This window comes from Anser anser, assembly GCF_964211835.1.
Source record: "Anser anser genome assembly, chromosome: 1".
Taxonomy (NCBI): domain Eukaryota; kingdom Metazoa; phylum Chordata; class Aves; order Anseriformes; family Anatidae; genus Anser; species Anser anser.
The window spans coordinates 200,878,290-200,884,289 of record NC_139720.1 but is presented as its reverse complement, the minus strand read 5'-3'; the positions used below and the strand labels follow the sequence as shown (position 1 = coordinate 200,884,289).

General features: G+C 49.7%; 1 protein-coding gene across 2 annotated transcripts in view; it reads left to right on the top strand.

Annotated features, from left to right (window-relative positions):
* Nucleotides 1–3,125: 3,125 nt before the first annotated feature.
* AMOTL1 (angiomotin like 1) overlaps nucleotides 3,126–6,000 on the top strand; it is a 75,333-nt gene continuing 72,458 nt past the window's right edge. The window contains exon 1 of one of the 2 annotated variants that reach the window (XM_083816232.1): nucleotides 3,126–3,281. The gene's annotated coding sequence lies outside the window, so the exon portion shown is untranslated. The remainder of the gene's footprint in view (nucleotides 3,282–6,000) is intronic. The other variant, XM_083816230.1, reaches the window with a different exon arrangement.

The following is a 6,000-nucleotide window of genomic DNA, read 5'->3' as shown; positions in this document are numbered from 1 at the left end:
GCAAGACATGAAGTCGCTGTGCCACAATGGACTGCTTCTGTTTTTCCTTCTCTCCTCCCGGGGGGCAGAGATCATCAGCACCACACTCTCCATGCATTTCTCTTAGAGAAAGGAGAAGGGAACTTTGTCTTGTTTCTCCACATCACCACAGCGGGGGCTTTCACACTCCCTTTTGCATGGTGGACATGAGCAAGCCTGCCTTTTACTGCCGTGACAAGGTCCCACTTGGTCTGCCCTTTGAATATCCGTGGATTTAAACACCTAAACCCACGCATGACCCGTGCGAGACCATCAACCAGCAGTCACTTGTGCCTCTGTCAGACATTTGCTCCAGGCAGGGGCTTGCACCGTGTCCAGGGTGAGGCGAGCCCCCAGCACCGGCACCTCTCGAGCACCAGCACCATCTGGACGAGCCTCGGGAGCGGCGCGGTGCTGGGTGTGTTTGGCAGGAGGAGCTGGGGCTCTGGGAGGCCCCGGGGAGAGGCACGGCGGCTGCAAGCACCGGCTTGTGCTGGGATGGTGAAACGTGGCACCGGGGAAGGTCAGAGCTGTGCAGGAGGAGCTGGAGGGAGCCAGGATGTGGAACAATAGTACTGGGTGAACTTTGAATGTAGGGGGATGGATTAGGAGCCAGACCAGGTGCAGGGTCACACACTCCGTGTATGCAGCCAGATGATGGTGGAAAGGACAAGCATCCTTCACATGGACCAGCAAGCAGAGGGTCTGTTTTTGACACAGTTCCTCCCAGAGTCACCAAAGCATCACTGCTTTAATAACCCATTTCTGGCTCCTTTCAGATCCCAGAGAAACCACTCAGTGTCATGCTGTTTGGATTCCCTTTTTATTTTTCCCTGCAGAGCTCTGGATTTTTTTTTTATTATTTTTTTTTTAGCACAGTGACATCCCCCAAAGAAGCTTCCTCTGGAGGCAGCACTGTTACAGGTTTATTTCTAACTCAGTTCTCTGAAAAATAATGCAGCTTAAACAAAAAGCGCTAGTATTTCCCATCTGACAGCAGACATCCCGCCTGAGACACACTGCAGTTACATTGAATGGTTTACTTTAGGTTTTGGGGCAGAAAAGCTTCCTCACTCTGCTCTTGTGCTTCACCAGAGAGTAGTTTGTGATTAAGAGGAAGAAGTCTTGAGAACGAGACCTCCCTAATTAATACACAAAGGGTACGTCGCACACCTCTGTCTGTGCGGCGAACACTTCCAGACCAAGGGCAGCTGGAGGCATGAGGTTGGGACCTCAACATTGTTGATGCCCAATGGATTAACTCACCCAAGGCTCAGGAGAAGAGGCTGGAGAAAGAGCATGAAGGCTGGTGACACTCAGCAGGAACCCCATCTCCAGCAAGGGCTGGGAGGAGAGCAGAGCCACTCCTTCGTGGGCAATCCCAGCTCCACAGGCACAATGCCGTGCAGGGACGGCTCCTCACAACCTCGCCCCTTCCCACCGGGAAGAGTTGGATTTGGGCTGCAGGTGCTTGCTTCGTTTGCCTGCAGGGCAGATTGGTGCAGCCCGCCGTAAACCTGCAGGAGAGCTAATGACTCACTCTGCCTCTGTAATTACAAGTCTGCTATTTGGATTTCAATTCTTTTTTCCTTTTATTTATTTATTTATTTATATATTTTTTTTAACAAGCATAATCCAAAACTTCTGCTGTGAATACTGAACTTCTGATGGCTCACTTGTGCCCAAGCGGTGATGTTTCTCCCAGTCTCTCCCAGTACAGGGTCAACACTTTGGGGCTTCCCCATCCTTGGGGCAGGTTCTGGGTCACCAGCACCCTGGGGATCAGTGGGGGAGCTTCAGCACTGCATGGGTGAGCCTGGACCTGAGGACATCCTCAGGATATCCCAGCACCAGGGCTCTTCTCAAGTCACGAAGGCTCAAAGCCTGCGCAGCACATTTCTCTATGTCACTCACCCCACATGGGTGCTTGGAGAACCCTGGGAGAGGGAGCTGTTGGCTTCCCAGGTCTGAGGTTTTCTGTTTAACCTAGTGGCTGGAAGTGTCTTGTGGTTGAGCTCATAACTTTGAAATCACCTCCATAAGCTGCCAAAGAAAATGATGGATGGGCTTGGTCTTCTGGGAGATGGACCAAAAACTAAGATCTATTCACAATTGTCTCAGGTACGTGGACTTGCTCAAGAGAGCTGGCTGTTTTCCTGTGTGAACTGGAGTGATCTGGAGCTTCACTTCTGAGATGTCTTCATTATTAGACATCTGGGAAAAATTGCAAATCTGCTTCTGTTGCCATGTGTCAACATCTGCTGGAGCTATGTGCTCCACGGTAAGCCCGTATTCTTCTCTGCAAAAAGATGGCGTAATCTAGGACCCCGTCTCTCTTTGCTCACCATTTTCTCATGCTTGGCATAAGGGGCTTTTCTGGGAAGCTCAACTTTGTGTTACCTTGTTCTCTCATGGTATCTGTTCCTCTTCTGGGACTGCCTGAGGTGGCATTTGATCATAGCACAAATTCCTTTGCTGCTGTCACCTTTCCCCAGGTGCTTTTGACTCAACAGAAAATGCAGGAAGCCACCCACCACCCTTATCAAGATGGAACTAGCCCAGACACTGATGCCTCACATCATTTTTTCAATTCATATCACTGATGACTCAGTCTCCATTCACCGTCAGTCACCCGGGAATCATCCCACTACATTTCCCCTTGGCCAGAGGCCATCCTGTAACCTGTGCAATCCACCAAGCTTCACGCCAGCTCCCCTAGCACTCTGTCTGCTTTCGAGAAGGTGCTGCCGATTCTCCTTGGCACCTCTAGCATGGGGAAAGGCAGGAGTGGAAGCAGACAGCCCCACATCTCCATTAGATTCATGTTTGGTACATAGGAATTAGCAGTCTCCTTCATGCCGTTGTCACCTTTTGGAGGTGATCTTCTTGCCGGGTCACTGCTGACCTTCGAGGAATTCAAGTGGCCAGTCTGTGTTTTTCCCCTCCGTTGCACTTCCGTGGCTTTACTTTCTCCAAGATAATTATATGACTCAGGAAGACAAACGCATACTTCACATATTTGCGGGAACCATAATGCCGATAGGTGGGTTAGAGTATTTTGAAGCTCTTTGAACACACAAGAGCAGCTGAATTCCCGTGACTTACCCACACAACCCAAAGCAAGTCCAGGCAATGGCTGCATAGTTTTTGTGGAGCCCTTTCCTAACAAAGGACAAACACCTCCCTGAGAAAGAAAGCTTGGTCTTGCAGCACTGAGGCACAGGCTCTTTTTGTTGCTGGAGAAATCACGGACATTGTGCGAGGTAAGATTTACCATTTGTATTTTACTGCTTCTTGAGAGATCGTGTACAAACTGAGACTGGAGCTGGGAGGTGAAATCTGGATGCAAAAAACAAACAGCATGGAGAAATTATCATCTCTTAACTAGATAAGTGATTGTTACAGGTAAAACAACCTGGCAGCTAATCACCGGTGAAGATAAGTGGCAAAAAATGAGGTGTGGTGGTGGTTGGTAGCATTGTTTTAGCACAGGCAGATCTGTGGAAGACACAAAAAGAGACACTGTCTTTGAATTAGGTGGTTTAACATCTGAATCATAGCGTTACAATTTAATTTGCCGAATTTGGAAGAAAACAGAAAAGTAGAAGAAATGTTATTATTCCCTGCAGTAACTTGGGGGACCTTACTTAAAACCACCCCAAACCTGGGTTGACCCAGAACCTCAGATGGGTTTTACTGAAGGGGCAGTCAGGGCTGGGAGAGGCTGTGGGAGTCCCATTTTGTTCTTTGGGGCCATTCCTGAGGGGTCCTTGCTCAGGAGTGGGAGTAAGAGCTTGGCTGACCTTAAAGACAAGATCTTTAAAGCTTTTCAAGTTATTGCTCCCGAATATCTATGTAGATGCATGTACCCAGATAGGGAAGGGCTATTCAATTGAAGTCATGGCATGCAAATAGCCATGTAGTTATTGATTTGCTTTCCACAATTACTCCATACCCAAAGGGATATAGAAGAGTTTGAGCTCCTGTCCCCTTCAGTGCAGGTGACCTGAGACCTGTGAATATCACCCCTGATACCAGCCTGGGCCAGGCCCTCCAAGAGGGCTTTGTCATGCACCAGAGACAACCCAATGTCCCCCTGTGATGCTGGGAGCCCACCTGCTTGCTTCCATGGTGGCCGCTCTTTTGGGAAAGGATCCTTTTGGAGGAGATGTGTTTCATGGCTCCTGGATGGGTTTTTTTTGTTTTGTTTTGTTTTTTGTTTTTCCATTTCTCTCTGGCAAGGGGAGCGATATGACTTGCGGAGAAGCCTGTCCTGACATGTCTGCTGTATGTAAACCCTCAGCTTTTATGAAAAGGGCTTCTGTCCTGGGGACTGGGGAGCCTGCAAGTGCTTCTTGGCTCTGGGCTTCTCCTGTAGCTGTCGTAAGATCAGATTAATGATGTATTAGTTTGAGATAACTACCATGAGGTCATGTAATTAACTTGCGATCATGCTCTGTGCCAGTTGGCTGAAACGCACCGCTTTAAAAAAAAACTCTTTAAGACCAGCTACAAACAGAGCTTTTTGAATGATGGCATTAACAAACAGCTCATTAGTCACCTTTTGGACTACTTAAAGGAGAGTGTTCAGGGCAGCAAAGTGGTGCAGTGGGAGGTGAAATGCAGCGACCTGCCCAAGCTCTCTCCCTCTTCTCCAGCCAGACCAAGTGCCCTTCTTCATCCCCTTCTGCTTGCCTCAGTCCTGCCTTGGCTGCCCTCCTCATCCCTTTGCCATGGCCAATGTCCATCCCAAATCCTCCCAAAATGATTGGTGCTCTTTCTTGCTGGAAATGCACTAGAAATGTCCAGCCCCTGCTGGGGGGGTTGCAACATGAGCAGAAACGGAGATTTCTCTCCCAAGTTCTGTTCTCCCAAGCCACTTTGGCTTGGCCCTTGCCATGGTCCATGAGGATGACAAAGGGACTGGAGCATCTCTCCTGTGAGAAGAGATTGAGAGAGCTGGGGCTGTTCAGCCTGGAGAAGAGGAAGCTCAGGGGTGATTTCATCAGTGTCTATAAATACCTAAAAGGAGGGTGCAATGAGGACTAAGCCAGGCTCTTGTCAGTGGTGCCCAGTGCCAGGACAGGAGGCAACGGGCACAAACGGGCACCCAGGAGGCTCCCTCTGAGCACCAGGCAGCACTTCTATGCTGTGTGGGTGACGGAGCCCTGGCACAGGCTGCCCAGAGAGGTTGTGAGGTCTCCTCCTTGGGATCTTCAAAACCACCTGGACATGGTGCTGGGCAGCCTGCTCTGGGTGTCCCTGCCTGAGCAGAGGTTGGACCAGATGGACCCAGAGGTCCCTTCCAACCTCAGCCATTCTGCGATTCTGTGATACGGCCCTCCCATAGGGGCCAAGGCAGTATCAGCTTGACTTGGTGCTTCTCCACCATCAAGGTACCCCATACCACACCACTCCGCTAGGCTGGACCCTGCTCTACAAGCTTCACACATGAGCTCCTAACCACCACAAGTCACTGGAAAGGTTCGTCATCCAAATAACCAAATCATTTGATACCAGCTGCTTCTCTGCATTGGAAGCTCAGACCAATAAGGCGGTGTGTGGTGATCACCGGCCCTAACCACGCACCAGGTCAGGTGGGAATAAGCATCTTGTGAAACTACGCCCTCCTTCATTCTTTGTGGAAGAAAGAAGGACCAGAAATACTTACCTTGACCATGGAAACCACCTCCAGTCTGTGGCTCCTGGAAGATGTCACTGTTTTTTTCCCTCCCATCAAGTAGGTGGTTGCAGCTACAGCCTGCTCAACAGCTCTGGAGTTGAACTGTGAGCAAAGAGATAGAGTAGCTCTGAGAAATGGGAGATCCTTCATGCAACAGCTCACATCCAGTCAGCAATGTCCTGTTTTGGTGAGCTGTGAGGATGGAGCAGGTTTTGTGGGCTGTGTTTGGGTGAGAGCTGCCAGCTTCTTCTTGTCGTCTATCTTAAGCCCTGCTTGCTGGAGTGTTTAGGGTTTGACAC